At 53.4% G+C, this 21,765-nt stretch overlaps 1 protein-coding gene across 1 annotated transcript in view; it reads left to right on the forward strand.

Annotated features, from left to right (window-relative positions):
• LOC116830268 (E3 ubiquitin-protein ligase TRIM39-like) overlaps positions 1–4,595 on the forward strand; it is a 475,516-nt gene extending 470,921 nt beyond the window's left edge. Inside the window, exon 7 of the mRNA XM_075074053.1 lies at positions 4,538–4,595. The gene's annotated coding sequence lies outside the window, so the exon portion shown is untranslated. The remainder of the gene's footprint in view (positions 1–4,537) is intronic.
• Positions 4,596–21,765: the final 17,170 nt, after the last annotated feature.

Genomic DNA, 21,765 nt, shown 5'->3' on the forward strand with positions numbered 1-21,765 from the left:
TCACAGGTGGGCAGCCTGAGCACTGAGTGTTTTGCAAGCCAAAGCAGCCTCTGACTGGAGGGCAAAGCTTTGACACATTTTCTCCCTCCTCTCCCAGCTGATGATAATCTGGATCCTGAGCTGGTGTGAACAGGCAGTTAGTGGAGCTCCGGCGATTCCTGCCAGTTGTGGGTCTGTCCTGTTCAGTTTAGTTCAGGATTTATCAGGTCATCAGCTCTAGCTTTCCCCACCAGTTCCCCCACCCTCTCCACAACCCAGGCTGCTGCCGAGCACCTTTTAAACTCATTACAAACGGCTCCAACCTCTGCAGACGCCTGGCACCTTCCAGCATTTGCATGTGGCAGAGACGGGCTTTGCTGTAGATGCCGCATCACACACCTCGTATTTATCACGCACAGGCTCTCTGCCATCGCCTCCTCTTCAGCGAGATGCCGTGTGTGACAGACGGCACGGGGCTTGTCACCAGCCCACAGCGGCAAAGAGCCAAGACATTGTTCTTCTGTAGCTGGTGTCCTGTTGGGACCAGAAGATATTAGCCCCGCAGGCTGCCTGAATCCTTTGCATAATACTGAGAGATTGCTGATGTATCTGTCCCCATATACCCCCCACCTCCTCCATACACCCTGTCTCTCTCATGCTGTCTCCAGACAATCTATCTATCCCCATACACCCCAGCATCCATCTGTCTATCTATCTATCTATCTATCTAGTCCCATACACACCCAGCATCTATCTATCTATCTATCCCCATACACACCCGGCATCCATCTATCTATCTCCATACACACCCGGCATCCATCTATCTATCTAGCCCCACACACACCCAGCATCCATCTATCTAGCTATCTATCTAGCCCCATACACACCCAGCATCCATCTATCTAGCTGTCTATCTAGCCCCATATACACCCAGCATCTATTTATCTATCTATGTATCTATCCCCATACACTCCCCCCCCCCGCCCCTCTCTATCTTGGCATTCCCCATCACCGTGGCATCTGACCTCCCTGCTTTAGCTGGAACATGCTTATTATAGGGAAACCAATCATAGCCCTAGCCTTGTAGGCGGCAGGGGATCTCCTTCATTTCTGCCATACTTAGGGTCTGCTCCTGCTCTGGTTCACACGGTCTAGTCCACCAGGCCAGTTTATCCCCGTGTCGTAGCTTCTCCGTGCAAACAGGCTCCAGTGCTGATTGAGGGGGTGGCTGCGCCCCAGCACACCTCAGAGCATGCAGCCAGGAAAAGGGGCGCAGGTTGTTTGTGGCTGCCGGCTCAGCCCCCTGGAGCCCTACTGGAATGAACCCGCCCACAGCTGGGCCAGCATCAGGAAGCCATGCAACTGCCCCCAGCCTGTCCCCAGCCACCAGGATCTGTCCTGAAGGTGACTCACCCCATCCCTAGACTTCGGGGCCACTGGCCTCAGCGAAGCTACGTCTGAGTCACACTGGCGGGCACTTGGACTTCACGCCTCTTGCTGTGTCTCCCTAGGATGGCTCCTGGGGGGAGACTTTTCATCACCAAGCAGGGCCTGGCAGGTACCATCAACCTCAGGCTTCTCCAGCCCACCTGGTGTGCCCCACGGATGTGGGAGGTTGGGGGTTGATTTCGCAAATGGAGCCCTTTGCCAAGTTCTCCGAGCGCAGGCAGACCTGAAACAAGCTGCTGCTTTGCAGCTAATTTCTTCCTTTACTGGATCATCTGATTACCAGCTCTTCTAGTGGGCCAGTGCAGCCCCAGGCTTAGCCTGGAAGCGGCTGTGTCGGACCTGGGAATACAGCCAAAGACACACACGTACACAACCACACACACAAAACACACTCTCCCCGGCGAACCCAGACCTGCCTGCACCATCGCATTCACTCCAGTACACACACACCCCTGCCCCCTGGCAAACCGGCTCACAGCTGCACACTCGTGGAAATACATCAGCGGCACACTCACAGACACACACCCATACACCCCCACACCCCTGCACACTCACACACACAAGCACAGGCTTCACAGGCGCTCGCTAGCATCTGTACTCCCACACAACCATGCTCGCACCTGCCCAGCCCGGCTCACACGGAAACACACTCACCTCTGCACACTCACTTTCACTTGCACCTCCCCTGACACACTCCCCTACATTTGCACACTTGCTCATGGACACCTGCACACTCTCACTACTCTGCACCCACAGAACACACTCACCATCCCTCCCTATTGCCACAGACTCGCCTTTCATCAACAAGCATCACCCCTGGTCACTCGATGGCACAGTGACAGGACCCAAGGGTAATAGCCTCAGAGCTAATGACGCTGGGTGCCAGCCGCATGCTCGTTAGCCTCCACCTCTGATCCTGCTGAGCCAGGCGTCCACTGCTCTTTAGCCATTGCACCAATGTCCACACCCCTTGTGTGGTCGCATGGTCTTTGCGGGGGGGGGTTAGAAGCATTTAGTGCCATGCTGCCAGCCCTGAAGGCCAAAGGCCACTGATTAACTACAGAATAGATCCTTGGGCAGCAGTTGCCCAGCTGAGGCAGCCTGGTCTAGAGGAATTCCTGGGAGTCAGGAATCCCCGTTCTGCGGCTGATCTGCTGGGTGACTTTGGGTGAGTCGCTTCCCCGTGCTGTGCCTCAGTTTCCCTGCCTATAGAACAGGATGGATACTATTCACCTACCTCCCAAGGACGTGATGGGAGCTTGGGATAATGTCTTATAAGGGGACAGGCCTGCTGGTATAGCCCCCCCCCCCCCCCCAGTATAGCACCCTCACCTGCCCAAAGGAGTCACCTCAGGGGATAGAGCATCCACTGGTTCCTCTGCAGCTAGTGTGTTAGGAGCTATACCGCTGCCATGAACTCGCCTCGTGCAAAGCAGAGCCCTGAGCATCCTCTGCAGGGGAACAGCTCTGGTTCTCTGCTGTCCCGGGCTGGACTGAACCAGCCACATAGCAACGGAGCAGAGCACAAGACTGGGAGGACCTCCTGGATCTTCGAGGCCAGTCGTTGCTGTGGCAGGCAGCCCTCCACGTCAACCCTTCATAAATGCATCAAACTCCGTCTCCACACCAGCGAGGCCGTTTGCCCCCACGGCTCCTCCTGCGAGGCCATTCCAGAACCTCCGGAAGGCCCTAAGCCCCATCTCTGCTCCCTGCGCCAGACGGGCCTCAGCCTTCACCTGGGTCAGCCGCAGCCCTGGCCGGCCCCTAGCCCAACACCCAGCGGAGGCTGGGCCCCAGCTGTGTCTCAGAACCCCAGTCAGACCAGGGCTTCGCCTGACTCTGAAATATGGTTAAAGTCCAGTCACACAGGGCAAAAGGACAGGAACCAGGATCCCGGCCAGGAGTGTAGTGTGCACAGGATCTACATCCTTGGGAGGAGAGGCCCCATCTGCAGGGCAGGCTCCATCTTGCAGCATGAGGTTGGCAAAGCCCGGCATGCACGACACCTCCGGTGCATTTCCCACACGGCTTATGGCCCCAGCATGCTGGGATTAACGTCTGCTGACCAGCTATTACTCTGGTGATTAGCTCCACTCAGAGATCAGAGGCAGGTGAATGGCAGGCCAGGGTTTAAGGGGGAGCCACGCTGTTTGACCATGCAAAGTTCAGGTGCATTTCGGCTCCAGAGCCTGGACTCCAGCCCACCTAAAACGCTGGTTTCTGGACAAATCTTGTGTCCTGTTTTGAAAAACCTCTCCCACTCCATCTTCTTTGTAAATACACATCCAGCCTTTGCCTCCCCGGCTGCTACCTCTGATCTCTGACCTTGCAAATCCCGGCAGGGGTGGGATTATCTGAGCATGCAGGGGAAATGGATGCTCTGGGATGTGGCGGGGAGAAGGGCCAACCTGTAACAATAACATCACTGTCACCCGGGAGGCAGATGCAGAAGAGCCGCTGGGACAGGAAGGGGTGACTGTCCCGGCTTTGGGGATTTAGAAGCAGGAAGGACAGCAGATCTTATTGCTGAGTTGGCCTGGAATTCCCCCAGCCTCCTTAATATTTCTTCACGCTGAGGCTATCAAAATGGGTAACTAGGTAATTAATTATGGCATGCTGGTGCCCATCAGTGAATCTCACAGGACAATTCAGCCAGCCAGGAGGGTATAGGGGGAACTGGGCTCCCAGACCTGTGAAGCTCCAGGCATCACTTCCCAGCCAGCTCTGCAGTCACACTCTGACACATCACACAGAGGTCCCGCTCCACATTACCAGGTTTATTAGGGTAGTACCTAGAGGCATCAATCTAAATCAGGGCCTTGTGAGCCCAGACCCACAGAGGGAGAGTGTCCAAAGGAGCTCGGTCTGACCAGACAAAGCATGGGAGAGCAGCAGGATTTTGTGCCCGTGTTACAGACCAGGTACCAAAGCCCAGAGACCTTGTCTGCGAGGGGAAATTGACTGGCACAGCTAGTGTGGAATAAGCTATTGCACAACAGCATTTGCGGAATGGCTTCCTGTGTGGACATGATTCGTGACGGGGGCTCCATTCAGGAAACGGGTGAGAAAACGGTACGATTGTGGAGCATGTGGCTAAATGGGTGGGGAGCATAGATTCATAGACTGTAGGACTGGAAGGGACCTCAAGAGGTCATCGAGTCCAGTCCCCTGCCTTCATGGCAGGACCAAATACTGTCTAGACCATCCCTGATAGACATTTATCTAACCTACTCTTAAATATCTCCAGAGATGGAGATTCCACAACCTCCCTAGGCAATTTATTCCAGTGTTTAACTACCCTGACAGTTAGGAACTTTTTCCTAATGTCCAATTTAAATCTCCCCTGCTGCAGTTTAAGCCCATTGCTTCTTGTTCTATCCTTAGGCCTTGGCTACATTGCACTTTACAGCGCTGCAACTTTCGCTCTCAGGGGGGTGAAAAAACACCCCCCTGAGCGCTGCAAGACACAGTGCTGTAAAGTGTCAGTGTAATCAGGGCAGCAGCACTGGGAGTGCGGCTCCCAGAGCTGCACGCTACACCCATAAGGGATGTGGTTTACGTGCAGCGCTGGGAGAGCTCTCTCCCAGCACTGCCGCTCTGACTACACGCACACTTCAAAGTACTGCCGCGACAGCGCTCCCAGCAGCGCTTTGAAATGTGTAGTGTAGCCAAGACCTTAGAGGCTAAGGTGAACAAGTTTTCTCCCTCCTCCTTATGACACCCTTTTAGATACCTGAAAACTGCTATCATGTCCCCTCTCAGTCTGCTCTTTACCAAACTAAACAAACCCAAGTCTTTCAGCCTTCCTTCATAGGGAATGTGTGAAAACAGACTTGCATGAATCTGTCAGCGAGGGTCATCGCAGGGTGTGTTGGGGCAGGGGGATGGTAGGTCTGCGAGTTTGTGTGGGGCAATTGTAGGTAGGAGGGTTGATTGTAGGAGTATGAGGGAGAATGACTGTAGGGGCGGTGTGTGTCGAGGGGAGGGCCGTAAATATGGGGGAGCTGTTATAGGGATGGGGTCACGGGGGAGTTTATTGTAAGTGTGGTTGTCGATTGTTGGTGTGCACAGGGGCTGGTTGTGCACGTGTGGAGGTTGATTGTAGATTTGTGTGGTTAGTTGTAGGTGTGGGGGTTGATTGTAGGTGTCTGGGGAGGGCTGATTGTAGGTATGGATGAGGGTTGATTGTGGGTGTGTGGGGTTGATTGTAGGCGGGGGGTTGACTGTATGCAGGAGGGTTGATATATGTGGGGAGGCTGGTTGTAGCTGTGTGGGGAGGCTGATGGGAAGCGTGTCAGCGTGTGGGGCGACAGTAGGTGTGTATGTATGTATCTGTCCCTGCATCTGCGTGTGCGAGCGTATATAATCAGATTGGACTGACTGGGCAGTTTCCCAGAGTTCAGTGCCAGGCCCTGGCAAAGATGACTCACCAAAGAATACATTTTTCTCTGTGTTTGAGAAGAACCTTTCCAAATATTTACCCAATTGTGCATTTGAAGTAGCTGGTTTTGCGGGGGGAGGGGGGAAAGCGTATGGTTGAATTAAATCACGCTGTGTCCTGCTCCCAGGGCCCAGATGCAGCCACCTCAGAGCAGGTAACTGAAGCTATCCCAGGACGCAGCTGAAAGCAAGCCCCCCTGCACCACATGGCTGGCTTGAGGCCACTCTAACCTGTGGAGGGAGATGTGTGTTGGGGTACTAGCTGAGCTGCCTTCATCCAGAGAATGGGACCCCTGGGGGTGTGACACAGCCCAGCGATTGGACAGCTGGAGCCCTGTGCAGCAGGATCGATCTCTTGTCGTTATGGGGGGGATAGGACATCACCAGACACACAAAACACTCCACGCCCATCAAAGCCTCTTGAAAGGACCAGACACCGCAAATAGCAATGGATAGCCACCGGCACAAAGTGTCTGGCTAGATGACAGTGGGCAAGCAGCGTATCCATATCAAAGGGGGCTTGGCAAACAGGCTCCACCTCAGATAAATAAAAGCAGCGAAGCTCCAGCCTTCGCTCCACAAACTCCCTTGAGAGCGGATGCCGGGTTTTGCCGTGACCCCAGCTAGATGGGGAGGGCTTTGGGTCTCTGCTGATTTGCTGTGCACCAGAGCCAGCGCCTGTGATGTTCTGCCTCTCCCACCCCATTGCCCGGAGCCGCCCAGTGTCTCTCTGCTACGAACCAGGCAAGGGCAGGAATGAGGACTCAGGGATTGCACGGAAGTTCGGGGCTCTGTCCTTCCCAGCCGGCTGCCCCACAGAGGGGGAAGCTGGTCTGATCGGTCCCCGGAGGAAGGCCCAGGGAGATGGCACGAGGAGAGAAGTGCAGAGTTGTGAAACACGGGCGAGGCAGGGAAGCGTGAAATGAGGTGGTTTTAGCGGCTTTAAGTCCTTTCCCATGTACTCGCTAAAGGGCCTTTGGCTAGACGGCCAGGGCTTGGCTATTGGGTGTCAAGTTAATGTCTCCTCTTTGCCACCTCGCCGGGTGCACACGCCTCAGCGGGCAGCACCGCCACCTCCCCCAAAGTTCATCGGCCCTGCAGCCAAGTCTGCAAGCCAAAGAGCATGTCTGGAAGCCCCGCAACTGCCTCTCTGCTGTGTCCATGGCCCTGTCGCTAGCCTCTAGGAGGCCTAGTCTCCATGGCAGGGAGCAGGGAGCTGCCCACTTAGTTACATCCCTGTGCTCATTGCCCTGACATTGGTTAGCTGCCCAGGGGTTCCTCCAACCTCCACCAGCCCTCAAAGTGTTACCCATCAGCTGGGGGTGGGACAGCGGGGCAGAGCCTCTCCTCACACTGCTTGGATACTGCAGTCAGTGGCATTACAATTGATTTACCCCCAAGGGAGAGGAGAATCCAGCCCACTCTGTCTGCGGCACATCTGGACCAGGCAGGCAATCACTGAGGTGGCCTGGCAGAGGCCATAGGTGCTAGAGGGAGAACACCCTGGAAATAGGGCTTCCCGTGGGTGCCACGCTGGGGACTTGGATGGAGCTGCACCCACGTCTGCGCGGCTGGGATTTGGCTGGCAGGCTCTGTCTGTGCCTCCAGCACAAATACCGAAAAGCTTTGCAACAAATACAGCCCCAAATTAGCCCCGTTCTCAAAATGTGCAAAGCTGGAGGCGTACGCTCATAGGGCGCCATATGATGTTATGAAGCAAACCACAGCTTGGCAGGAGAAGTTGCAGTGACAGGTGGCACAGGGGAGGGGGCGGCGCTTGGCACCTCTGGAGAAAGCCAGCAAGCTGCTTTCAAAGACTCTGCCATCACTGCTCGGCTCATGACAGAGGGAACCTCAGCCCCGGGCCAGTCTCCCACTGAACAGCTACAGGCGATAGTCAGTGTAAGCTTTGGTCTCAGCTTTAGGGGGAGCCAGATCAGCCCAACATGTGTGCCAGAGCCATGAGCTGAGACAGCTCAACCTGCAGCGCCCTGCAATGGACAGGAACATGGAATGAAGGACTGAAGAGGCTTCTTGCGTCATCTAATCCAGCCCCCTGCTGTCTCAGACAGACCATCAGACCATCCCACGCTGAAAGGTATCAAGTGTCACCTTCAAACTAATTGGGTTGTTAGGCTGCTCCAAAGTCTCCCTCCTCTGAGATTAGAAACTGCCTCATCTCCAGCCTAACCGCACTCCTGGCCCATGTGTTCTTGAGCCAACCGTTGTCCTTTTGCTTAAATCACTCTTCTCTTCCCCAGCGTTTATCCCCTGCTGCATGACTGGAGAGTTCTGCAGATCTCTGTCGCTTCGGTGTCTGGGAGGACACCCCCTGCCCTCTCTGCAGACCTCTGACGCTGGCTTTGCTGCATGCTCTTCAGCTCCATCTTTATTCATTATTCGTGATGTGGTTTTGGGTCTCATCCACACTGGAAAATTGGGTCGGTTTAATGATGTCGCTCAGGGATGTGAAAAATCCACCCCCCTGAGAGGCGTAGTTAAGCCAGACTAACTCCCCATGTAGCCAGTGCTAGGTGGAAGGAAGGATTCTTCCATCAACCTAGGTACCACCTCACGGGGAAGTGGATTAATTATGCCATCAGGAGAACCCCTCCTATTGGGGTAGGTTGTGTCTGCACTGAAGTCCTGTGCTGCTGTAGCATTCCAAGTGTAGACAAGCCCAGAGGCAGGAAGGAGCAATGGTCTCAAGTTGCAGTGGGGGAGGTCTAGGTTGGATATTAGGAAACACTATTTCACTAGGAGGGTGGTGAAGCACTGGAATGGGTTCCCTAGAGAGGTGGTGGAATCTCCATCCTTAGAGGTTTTTAAGGCCCGGCTTGACAAAGCCCTGGCCTGGATGATTTAGTTGGGGTTGGTCCTGCTTTGAACAGGGGGATGGACTAGATACATCCTGAGGTCCCTTCCAACCCTGAGATTCTAGGATTCTATGAACAGGCACCAGCTCTCCCGGCTCCCAGCCCAGTGCCCTACTCATTAGACCTTGCTGCCTCTCTGGTGCTCTTGTTTATATCTCTGGAGTTCCCTGGATAAGGTCCAAATCCTCTACAAAACCAGCTCCTTGGATCTTTCTCCTGGTGAGGGGAGCGGTGGTTGCGTTCCAAGCCACTAGGCAAGGAAGCTCACAGACACCCCCCTGCAGCCACATCGGGCCTTCATCTTCCTTCCTCGGCCCCATGTGGGAATGAAAGGAGACCATAGAGCCTGACGGTCTGGCCTATGTGACTTTCATCAGGGAGAGTGCCTGTGTCCCTCCCACGCCCCTTCTCCGTAGTCATTGCAGTCAGGCAGGGAAGCATCCCGCACACCAAGGTCAGGAGCAGCAACTCACTCGCTTCCCTCCTTTAATGTCATTAACGTCAATTATCTGGGCTCGTTCTCTTGGCCAGAAGTGGGGGAGAGGAGGGCAATTATGGCACTTCCAGTGATGCTGAAAGAACTTAGCACATCCCAGGCCACAGCAAGTTCTCACCAGCCCCCCGTGGGAGCTAATGATACATGCAGACGGGTGATAACAGGCCTGGGAAGGGAGGTGAGAATCTGAGAATGCAAGAGAGTGGAAACAAAAGGCCAGGGCAGCGGATGGGAGACATCCAAGAAAGCTGCTGCATAGCGGTGGGGCCAAGTGGCCAGCACTTTATGGACCCCTCAGTGGACCCCATCGGTGACCTCGGGCTGTCGCTCTGAAGTTACTGGGAATGCTCAGACAGAGTTTAAGGCCAGAAGGGGCCTGTCCCCGGGTGACTGAGCCCCTTTACAGAAGAGGGCCTCAGTTCTCCTGCCTCACAACTGGGGTGACCAGGTCTGGAGGTCAGTCCAAGGGGGAGCCCAAGAGCGAGCTGAGGGGCAGGTCCTTTGCCACAGCTCAGGGGAGTCTGTCTGATCATGCATACACCTCCTGGAACTCCTCCTGGGCTGAAATAGGGTGCCTGGGCCCTGAAGGACACCGTCAGTCCGGCCTCCCAAGGTGGTACTTCCCATGGCCCTAGCACAGTGGCTGGTAGCAGCGTGGAGGTGTTGGCCATCCGCAGGTCCAGGGTCTTGTCCCAGCAGAACCTCACATCCTGTGACTCAAACACTGCACCTGGTGACCAGCTGGAATCTGGAGACACTCAGCCTGGGAAGCAGAGAAGGGGCACCGGGCTCGTCAGCCCCAACTAAGACACTTGGGGCAGGAGGCAGGTTCCCAGGAAGGGGGAGACTCAGTCACAGGGAGAAGCTGCAGAGGGGGGAGTCTGCCGACCCCGGCTGGGAATAGGGAGGAATTGTCAGGGGACCAGTGGAGGGACTAACCTGCTCTCCTTCCTGAGCCAGTGCTGGGATCCTGACAAGGGCTGTCTCTGGGGTGTTTTATGGGCAATGTGTGTGGGATAAATGGCCTGTGGTTGGGGCTTTTACAAACTGTTTTGTCCTGTGTGCATGTGGGGTAACAGCCCAACCCGGGTTGGGATAATATTGGACAGGAAAAGACGTGGTGGAATGTTTAAGATGTCCAAGTGAGGAAACTGAGGCAGTAACTGTGTCACGATTGTGTCCAGCCACAAGGGGGCACATGGAGGTGAGGGGGTAATTGTGACAGGACCAGTAAATCATCGAGTTCGGCCTCTTGTACATCCTCATCCTCATCAAGGAAGAGCCCAAAGGGACGTGGTCCCCGCAGTTTGCCTGCCACCCACATCGATCCTACCTATGTCCTTAAGGCGCTTTGCCTGGGTGTTCAGCTGCTATCCATCTCTGGTGAGCTTATCATGTCACCAAAGTGTATAGCGCCCACGTGATCACAGACTGTGCAGAAACTGTTAGAATAGAGATATTCAAACCTGCTGGTAGAGGCCTAGATTTTAAGAACTTAGGCGTATTTTTATCACTTAGCTACTTAAGAATCAAAATCACTGTCTGCCTGTATCTGGGCCTTCTCTCCCTGTGACAGTCTGAGGTCTTGTTCTTAAGCTAAGGCCTTTGGCTAACATCAGGAGCAGCCATAAGCTGGCAAGCGACTGGTCACATCCTCACATCCCAAACCAGCCACATCGAAATAAGGTGCTATTGGGAAAACGATCCTGCGCTGATAGTGCCCCTCACCACCAGAGAAAGATGGTTAAAGAAAACTTAGTTTGCCAGCATCCTGTCTGGCAAGAAATCGCTTATCAATGGTTGTGGTTGTGAAACCCTCATTTCTGTGTTGTTTTATCTTTACGGCCACCACTTTTCTATTGTGAATCTGTCTGGTTCTCTAATTGTTTCTGTCTGCTGTATAATTAATTTTGCTAGGTGTAAGTTAATTAGGGTGGTGGGATATAATTGGTTAGAGAGTTATGTATCAGAGGGGTAGCCGTGTTAGTCTGGATCTGTAAAAGCAGCAGAGAATCCTGTGGCACCTTATAGACTAACAGACGTTTTGGAGCATGAGCTTTCGTGGGTGAATGCCCACTTCGTCAGACGCAGGTAGTGGAAATTGTTAGTTTCAATCAGGGGAGATTGAGGCCGCTGTTCTAGCAGTAGAGGGTGTGAAACCAAGGGAGGGAAAGTGGTTCTGGTAATTGCAAGCCATTCACGTCTTGTTTAGTCCCAGAGCTGATGGGATGTCAAATTGCAGAGAACCTGAGCCTCAGCATGTTTCTCTTTGAAGTCTGTGTGCCGAAGTTTTTTTGCTGCAGGATGGCACCTTAGGTATGCTATAGTGTGGCCAGGGAGTTGAAGGCGTCTCCTAAGGTTTTTGGTTATATTGCCATTCCAGATAATCTGATTTGTGGGTCCACTTATCCCTTCCTTTCCGTAGAGACTGTCCAGTTTGGCCGAGTGTACATAGCAGAGGGGCATTGCTTGGCATATGATGGCATATAATGTACTTGATGGATGTGCAGGGTGAATGAACTTGAGTGTGGTGATCTGGTTATGGTCCATGTTGATGGTGGTCTGCTGGTGTAGATATGTGGCAGAGTTGGGCATCGGAGTTTGTTGCATGGATTGGTTCCTGAGCTAGAGTTACTATGGTACGGTGTGCAGTTGCTGGTGAGAATACGTTTCAGGTTGGCAGGTTGGCAGGTCCACAGACATTGCACCTCATATTCATAAAAATATTGTTGTGATATGAATATGGCATAACTCAGGTGTGTTTTATGCAAGATGGGTCATGTGAGGTATCATTGGAAAGGTTATGAACTACTGAATGTGATTATCCAATTTGAATACACGTGTCATTTCTGTATCTGAAGTTAGGAATATTGACCATGTAACTATTACAATTGTATGTGTATTTGGGAGAACACCCACCAGACAGGAGGCCGTCAGCCTGGATTGGGCCATTAAGAAGGGCGATCAAACTTTGAAGATACTAATCTCCTGCCTTCCTGAGAAGCTCCCTGGGTTGCTGCTTTGACACTACAGGGTCAGGTGATTGTGCCACCTGGTATTAAACCCCCATCTTGGGCTTTCAGTGTTTTTCCGTTAAGAGAGGGCGGGGGTCAGACTGGGAAACAAAAGATTCCCGCCTTATGTACGTTCTCTTTCAGACTGGGAAGTGAGGCAATCAGGACTCTTCTCCATTGTCTCCCCGCCCAAGGAGGAAAATTGCTAAACCCTTCTGAAGGGAAAGGCAGGGGCTGAGTCCAGGCAGAGACAGGGGTCCGGTCTGCAAAGGGAAATAACTGGAACTCTACAGGAACTCTGCCTAAAACAACGTTTAGGGTGAGAAATTACGTTTTGAAACCCTGTCTTGAGTGTTTTAAGCTTAGTTTGCGGGTTTTGTTTTATTTGCTCAGTAATCTGCTTTGTTCTGTTTGTTGTCCCTTATAATCATGTACAATTCCACTTTTGTAGTTAATAAAAGTATTTCTTGTTTATTTCAAAACCCAGCTGGTGCACCTCATATCTGCAGGCAAGGGCAAAAAGCTGTGCATCTCTCTCTCCATGCTGAGGGAGAGGGTGAATTTTTATGAGCTTACACTATATAGCTCTCTATACAGTGCAAGACAATATTATTTTGGGTTTATACCCCAAAGGAGCATAGGCGACAACTTTCCTTGGTGCTGGTGGGTGCTTGCACCCCCGACCCCACTCCAACTCCACCCCTGCCCTGTCCTGTCCCAACTCCGCCCCCTTCCTGCCCCTTCGGACCCCTTCCATATATCCCCACCACAGCCCCTCCTCTTCCCCAAGCACGCCACGTTCCCCCTCCTCCCCCTCCATCCCAGTGCTTGCCACGTGAAACAGCTGTTTCTCGGTGGCAAGCACTGGGAGGGAGGAGGGAGAAGTGGACAATGTGGCACGCTCAGGGGAGGAGGCAGAGGTGAGCTGAAACAGGGTGGCAGGGAGCTACCAGTGGGTGCATAGCACCCACTAATTTTTCCCTGTGTCAGTTTTCCCCACTGAGTCAGCACCTAGGCAAAGGAGGTGTACATATATGTCCAGGCTGGTGGAAAGGGCAGACTCAGTGGGACCCCGGCACATCAGGTGGCACCCCAGGATGGGGGTTAAACCTGTCACACAATGGAAATTTCAGACTGAACATTTTCAAACAAGGATTTTTCGGCAAGAAATAGATCTGTTTTCCAATCAGCTCACGTTCTCCATCGGCCCCTCCTCCTCAGCCTTCCCGCTGCAGCTGCCAATGACGATGCTGCTTTGAATGGTGGGTTTTGTAAAGGAGACGCCCACCCACCGGCGGATAAACCAATGTCCACTCCGGTCGGTTCATCAAAGCAACAGAGCAGCCATGAGATGTCAGCAGCTCTGGGGGCACCGGTACTAGCTCCCACGGGCATCGAACCTGTGCCAGCTGCTGCCTAGCATTTGTGTGGTGCTCTGCTCCCCCTATTTGCTTTGATGTGTTCTTGGGACCCTCAACCTCCCTTGCTGTACCAGATTTTCCATACAGCTCAGGGTCACATTTCCCTGGGCTTGGCACCCTGCATAGTTACATTTGCACCCAGATTTCCCAAAGAACCCAGCACCATGGGCCCTTTGGATAGTCCGGCCCTCAGATTCCCAGCTAGGAGCCAAGGTCTTCTGAGATGTTGGCCCCAGTCGCAGGTACTGAGGTGTTGTGAATATCCAGTTTGTGATGTTCGATGCACAGAGGTGGGCTCTATGTGCGCGTAGCTGTCTAGTGAGGGTGGCCCGGTCCAGGGGAGAGGAGAGACTGCGGTTGGGCCTTGGTAGGAAGTGTTTCAGGAGTCTTGGAGACCTCCAGAGATAACCCAGGTACCACAAGGAGTGGAGTGAGTAACTCAGTAGGGGGCGCTCTTCCCTCTGAGTCATCACCATCCCCTATGCTCCCGCACTCTGGGTGGTGTGGGGAGCTCAGCAGGGGGTGCTCTCCCCTCTGAGTGCTGACCCCAGCTGTAGGGGGCGCTGTGCTGTAGGGACCCAGTTGGGTGCACTCCCAATGAGTCAATGCTGCTCCAGGGCCATGATGCTGCACTAGGGACGATGGGTGTGGCAGAGAAACGTCCTACGCCACTTGCGTGAGGGGAAGGGCAGAATCTGGCCCTCGGGAGCCTCGAAGAAGGGTCACAAAGCAAACCTTGAAGCCAGCCTCCCACAGGGTCCAGGCCCTGAGGCTCAACCTTCTGGTGAAGGTCCCAGTTCCGCCTGCCTAGCCGGAGCTTTGAGCCCTGGGCAGATTTCCTGGCCCCCAGCCCCACTAACACGTCTCTGCCTCAGCCAGCAAAGCAAAAGGGAATTTGTTTAATTCGCTCCCAAGAGACGTCCGGATTTCCCTTCCCCCTTGCCCCCACATGCCTCAGCGACTGTGTGTGTCTGTGTGCTTGTATGGAGTCTGCAAACTGTGCAGGGACAGGGGCTGACAGCAGCAAGAAGCCATTACGCAGATGGACTGCCTTGCTGCGGGGGGGCTTCCCTTCCCCCTAGCTAGACTTCAGAGACCTGTTTGCGGGGACGCGGGGTGCAGGGAGCAGGGTGGGGTGCTCACCCCAATGGGTCAGTGCTGATCCAGCACCACAGAGTGGCGTCGGGTGAAAGCAATTTCTTTAATCATGGCAGGGAATTGAACATTGGGTTTCAGAATCAGCCAGCTTCAGCGACAGGGGCTTGGCTTTCTCAGGGCTGAGCGAATTCCCACGCAGGGGCAGGGGAAAGTCACTGAGCTGGTGATGCCCCCCGACCCCCTCCCCAGAGGGTCCAGGGACGCCCCAGCGAAGGGAACAGCCAAAGCTGGGATCTGTGGGTGACATTGGCTCAGTTCAAACTGAAGATAGAAATGGCCCCCTAAAAGGCTCTCTTGGCAACTGGCCTAACCATCACTCTTGCCCCCAAGAGAACCACCCCCCCAGCTGGGGACATGACAGATCCTCCCACCCCCACATGCATCTGACCCACCCAGCCCTCCAAGGAGAAGGCCTTCCAGTCCGGTAGGACTGCCATACCCCCTTCTCTACACCTGTGACAAGCCACACCACCTTTGAGACAAGCCCCTCCCAACCTGTGTGTGCCCCCAATCCACCCCTGCTCGCTGGCAGAGGCCTGCCGAGTGCCCGGCATTTCCTTCCCACGTCCAGAGGGAGAGGCTGAGCCAGGCTCCCAGCAGTGGGAGGATGGCCATGTGGTTAGAGCACCAGGTCACCTAGCGTTGCCCTAGCTGAGTCAAATCCCTTCTTTGTGCCTCAGTTTCCCCAATTTGTCAATGTCAGTTATCTAGCCAGCTGCGGAGCTCAGCAGGGAAGGTCTGTGTATTGTAGAGGTGCTGTGCGTAGTGAAGGAGGCATTTAAAATATGAATGGGAAGCAGGGAATGAGGGAGAGGCCTGGCAGTGCTCTGAACACATCCACATTCCCATCCCACACACCACCACATGTTCTCTGCTGACGCCTACGTCCTGCATGCGTGATCCCCAGCACTGCTCACTCCGTGTACGTGACAAAGATCCTGCCAGAGCAAAGTTAAGGAATGACATCCCCTGGGGGTGCCAGGCACTAAATGCCAGACTTACGGACACGAAAAGCACAGGGTCCTGTGCAATGATGCCTGGGTGCCTCAGTTTCCCCATGGTCAACGCAAGTGTCAGTGGCACTTGCCTAGCCCAGCACGGATGTTTGTGAAGTGCTTGTTGCTCCCCAGAGGGAAGGGCTGACAGTTTATGACAATATCACATCAAATCCAAAGCTCGGAAGGGATATCTCAGGGTGGCATTGGAGTGGCACCAGTGCAGTGCCAATGGATGCCCACCCAGCTCAGGAGGCAATGCTGCTGGAGTCTGGGATCACGTTCTAGGAGACCCGAGATCCACTTCCTTTGTTGTTTGCTCCTGGAAGCTACTGTTGCCCATTTTCTACTTGAGCAGCCAGTCAAATTCCAGGGCTCTGGGGTGGGGTGGGGGTGGGGGGCAGTTCCAGATGGAAGGAGAAATGGATGGAGTCTGATGATTACTTTGATGCCATCTTGTTTGCCCACAAGGAAGGTACAAAGTCCTGCTTCTCTGAATACTGGAGAAACCAAGAAGAAAAGGAGAAGCTTCATAGCTGACAGCCCCAAGCCTCTTTAGCCAACACCAGATCCAACAGCTTATGGGATCTAGCTTTCTCCAGGGTCATACTGTGCTCACCAGCTACAGCTTGGCTTGCCTTTGCCTCTGCCTCTCTCTGTCCTGTCTTCTCAGTTTCTATGGGTTCTTTTCTCTCTGCATCTCACACACACACAAACACCTCAGCAAAAGCCCCTCTGCCCACAGTCCCTTTTGTCTTCGATGCAGGCTTGTAATGAATTTAGCTTTACGTTCATGCCCATCAATCTTGGTGAGGTTTTAACGCCTCATCACAAGGTTTCACTCAGCTCCTCCCACTCCTCCATGCTGGTGACAGGGGCTGGCCGTCCCCTGGAGAATGATGTCCTCAGCAGGGCAGTTCCTCCATCCTGCTGGTGTACCATCCAATGGCATTACGCCCGTCAATCCTAGTGGTGCAAGGGCTGAGGTTTCCAAGAAAGTCGCCAGCTGGGACGATAGTTTTTGTAACCCGGAGACCTTCCCCCTGGGAACTGCACTGACACCCACCCCACTCCCCGTTCATTTCATTCCAGCAATGCTTCGGCCACACCAGGGTAACCCCCAGCTAATTGTACTGATGGGCCTTGGGCACTGCACTACAGGCAAAAGGTACCTTGCTGCCGCCTCTGCCGGCCACCACCACTACCTGACTATCACAGCCACCAGCACAGATCCAATGTGACTGGAGCTCTTTCCTTTCAAAGGGATTCCCAGACAAATTACTCTGCTGCGTATCGATAATGTATTACAGTCACTCCTCACTTAACGTTGTAGTTATGTTCCTGAAAAATGCTACTTTAAGCGAAACAATGTTAAGCGAATCGAATTTCCCCATAAGAATTCATGTAAATGGAGTGTGTGGAGGGGTTAGGTTCCAGGGAAATTTTTTTCACCAGACAAAAAACTACGGTATATTACAGGGTTCCCCAACGCGGTGCCCGCGGGCGCCTGGCCCCCGGGAGAGCACCCGCTGAAATGCCGCCAAATTTCAGCAGCATTTCGGCAGGGACACCTCTCGATGACAACCTTGTCGCCAACGAGTGATGTCATCGAGAGGTGTCGCCCCCCAAAATTCGGGAGCAACGCCTCTCAATGACGCCGCTTTCCGTTGACAGATGACATCATCGAGAGGCGCCGCCCCCGAATTTTGGCGGCGACGGCTCTCGATGACGCCGCTTTCGGCAGCATTTCGGCGGGTGCTCCACCGCTGCAGCGGTCCTTCCTCTGGCACCCACCAGAGGAAAAGTTTGGAGACCACCGCTATATTTTATATATATATATATATACACACACAGTATAAGTTTTAAACAAACAGTTTAATACTGTACACAGCAATGATGATTGTGAAGCTTGGTTGAGGTGGTGAAGTCAGAGGGTGGGATATTTCCCAGGGAATGCCTTAGTGCTAAATGATGAACTAGCAATCGGCTGAGCCCTCAAGGGTTGACACGTTGCTAATGTAGCCTCACACTCTACAAGGCAGCACAAATGGAGGGAGGGGAGACAGCATGGCAGGGAGAGACAGAGACACACACTGTGTGTGTGAGAGAGAGAGATGAGCATTGCCCCTTTAAGCACGCTGACCCCACTCGAAGTACGTTGCCTTTACAAAAAATCAGGCAGTTGAGACAGCAGTTGTAGCCAGAAAGCTCGCTCTGCCTGAACTGGTAGCCTGCTGGGCAGCTGCTGCACAGGGAAATTTGGGGGACTGATGGGGGGCTGCTGGTTCACCCTGGTTCCAAGCCCCCACCAGCTAGCTGCAACAGGCTGCTCTTCCTGCAAGCAGTGGACAAAGCAGGTGGCTGCCAAACGACGTTAGAAGGGAGCATTGCACAACTTTAAACGGGCATGTTCCCTAATTGATCAGCAACGTCACAACGAAACAATGTTAATCGGGAGGACTTTAAGTGAGCCAGTGTGTGTGCAGCGCGTGTGCTTTTGGGGGTGGGCACGCATGAGGGAGTGGTTTGTGGGTGCAAGTGCACGTGCGTATGTGTACACGTGCTGTGGGCATACATTTGCACATGTGTGGGCCTGTGTGCACACGCAGGCTTGTGTGCACACAGAGGTATCTACGGTGTGCGCATGTGCATCCATTTACAGGCATGAGTGTGCAGACACGTGTGAGTGTGGTTATGCACAGGCCCCTCTGAGCACCAGCACACGTCAGATGGCCGACAGCTCTGATAGTTCTTACGGCAGCTCTGTGATCTTGATTTGGTGGGCATGGGCTGCCCTCTGGGGCTGGCAGCCTGGAGAGTCCGTGGGTGTGATGCCACCTGACCCTGCTGCTCTGAGATGAGCAAGATGCCAGCACAGAAAGCCTACCTGCATTGCCAAAGCCTGCCCGGGGTGAGAGAGCTGCCCCCACTGGCGGACTAGCACTCCTTCCATGCCAGTGGGCAGGGAGTGGGCAGATGGAGTGAAGCCAAGACCAGTTTGGAGCAGGGACAAAGTCACTGTCTGGTCCTGGCCCTGCTCCTAGGATAGTACAGCCACATGCTGCTCCTACCTGGGGGCTGGATGGCAGGGCCAGCCCCTCTCATCTGAGGAACTCAAAGCACTTTACCATTCTCTCCATTTCACAGACAGGTAAACAGAGGCACTGAGCCATCACAGGGGGTGAGCTGGGAACAGACTGGAGGTGACCTGGCTCCCAGCCACGCACTCTATCCATTAGACCACACTGCCTCCGGATCAGTGGGGCTCATCAACGGGGCTGCAGGATCAGAGCACGGATGAGGTGGGATGTTCACATTCCAGGCTCCTCCAGGCAGCCACACAAGCCAGCTGGGGATGACGGTGGACTCTCTGTAATATGTTCCCCAGGACACACCACCTGCACTGCTCACATAGACTGGCGGCTGCTTGGGGCAGGGAGTGTCTCATCCTGTGTCTGTGCAGGGCCCTGTGATGAGGGCTGCTAGGTGTGACGGCAATGGACCATAACAATCACCTGCAATGCAAGTCTCCATCACCTGTCACCGCATCAACATTTTAATTTCATCTGGTAACGAATGAGATCTAAGCCCAGCCAGCTCCCTTATAACATATCCCTTCGTCACGCAGCCTCTGCCCCGTCTCACGTAGCTCCTTGGTAACGTCGCACTTGGGCTTTTTAATATACTGCGGGCGTGTTGGTCTTCAGCAACAAATTTCCTTTCTCCGCTCCTCTGATAAAAGAAGAGATTAAATCTGGTTACCTGTGCAGATCGATTGCTGGAGGGATCCTACGCTGGTGGGCCTGCTTGGTAAAACTGTAACATCCATCCATGGCAATGGCATCTCTGGAAAATTACAATAACAAAATCCATTGCCTCCTACAACTCAGCCTTTCGTTGCATTGTAGGGTTGTCGTGGCGCTCATGACTGTGGCATCTGAGTATCTCACCTCCATTTGTGGATTAAGCCTCACGACACCCTGGAAGGTAGGGAAGTAGTGTTAGCTTGGGGAAACTGAGGCATGAGGTGGGGAAGTGGTAATAAATATGTATTGGAGTACAGCCGTCCTGAGTGCAGTGCTCTAACCACATGGCTACTTCTGGAGTCAGCCTTCGATCCTCCTGTTCCAGGAGTGCAGGCTTCTGGAACTTGAACTCGGAAACAAAATCTCCGCAGTCAGTACAGGGCCAATGACACACAGCTGGAGAGTACTGTCTCGGTCCTTCAGATGACAGTGCTGCCTACCCACAATAGTCAGCCCGTTGCACAGTAATGTGTTTCTTCTGCAAACACACAGAATTGTTTGGGGATGGATCCTCACTGCACAAGATGAGCAAGTGGGCGGCATGCAGGTGAGGTGACCACAGATGCGTGATAGATGCAATTGACACACACACATGTGTGTGTGCATTCCCCTTCCATGCTTGCTGCTGGTTCAAAGGATTCAGTGCTACTCGGAGACTTCAGCAGACAGGCGGGCATCTTGGCAGGCCGTTAAATCACACTGTGGATTCAGAGCGCCTTCGCAAGAGCGACAAGGCAACCGTCCCCCAGCCTCAGTGGTCCAGATGAGACCATACCTCAGCCTCCATGACCCATTTGGCTCCAGGCCTCTCATCTGCCACTGGGTGGAAGACCCACTGTTGGGAAATTGGTTGTTGGTCTGAGACCAACAAACTCATTCTACGAGACCACCACAGGCCAGATCTTTGAAGGAGAGCTTCTAAGAGAGGCTTCCAGTTCACGAGGGCCGGCAGTGGGATGTGAGCACCTAACTCCTCTAGGACAGCCCATGCTTGGTGATCTCCAGGCATTTCCAGTCAGCGCAGGATTTGAACCAGGGTCCTAGAAGCAAACCCCATGGCCTAGCCTGCCTCCATTTGAGCATGACAGCTTGCTTGCTCTTGTCCAGCACCTTGAGTTTGCTTTCTCTTCTCTCCATTCCTTCTCTGCTGGCTAGATATGACTTTGACAAGTCCCAGCCTTTCACATCAATCATCTATTGCAAAACATGGATGATGCAGTTGACATTTAAATGAAGCATCTTCTTTTGACCTTGCTTGCATCATCTTATGCTAAAATAACTATCATTTATCTCTGGTGCCTTGCCACCCTGGTGGCATAAGTGGAAATGCACCCAACAGGCGTGTAAGGCCCTGTAAATATCCAGTGATGGGGTCCAGTCATTCCTGGGAGAACAGGGATCTCAGATGGCTGGACCCCTTCGCCTGCCAAAGCAGAAGACATAAATAAAATCCAAATAGGGCAAATATACTAATTTCTCTAAGGGGGTGAAAAAAAACAGGCGGCAATGCCAAGAAACCTCCAGAAATGTTCCAGAGAGAGATCCTGCACCCAGACACAAAACTTAAAAAGCCCTCATCAATCAAAGCTAGACTATGCCCTACGCTGGGAAACAGGGAACGCAAGCAAATCTCACTGCATGTCACACGTCCAAAGCACCCTGCAAACACTGAGTCGTTAACCCACAGAGACTTGCTCTCTGAGAGCATCAGCCACATTTTACAGATGGGGAAATTGAGGCATGGGGCAGTGAGGTGACTTGCCCAAAGTCTCCCAGCTAGTCAGTGGCAGAGTCAGAGATAGAAAGAGTCTCTCCCCAGTGGAAGGGGAATGTACCAGCTGAGAACCAGCAGGGAGCGTCTGTCTCTCACTTCAACATGGCCCAACTCCAAGGCTTCCAGAATCATGAGATTGGCTTAGAAACCATGAAACTTTATAAAACCACTGCCGCCAGGTGGCTGGCTATTATTCACATTTTGCTTTGGATCCCTTCAAGTTCACTCAGGTTTTCAAGGGTTTCTACGTAACTCCAAGACTAGAAACTCACTTAGTCTTTTGAGAGAAAGCTGAGATTCCCACAGACTCACAGGACTCCAGGAGCTGGGGCTTTAAGGAAACCAGCCAATATCATC

This window comes from Chelonoidis abingdonii, chromosome 20 (genome assembly GCF_003597395.2).
Source record: "Chelonoidis abingdonii isolate Lonesome George chromosome 20, CheloAbing_2.0, whole genome shotgun sequence".
Classification (NCBI taxonomy): domain Eukaryota; kingdom Metazoa; phylum Chordata; order Testudines; family Testudinidae; genus Chelonoidis; species Chelonoidis abingdonii.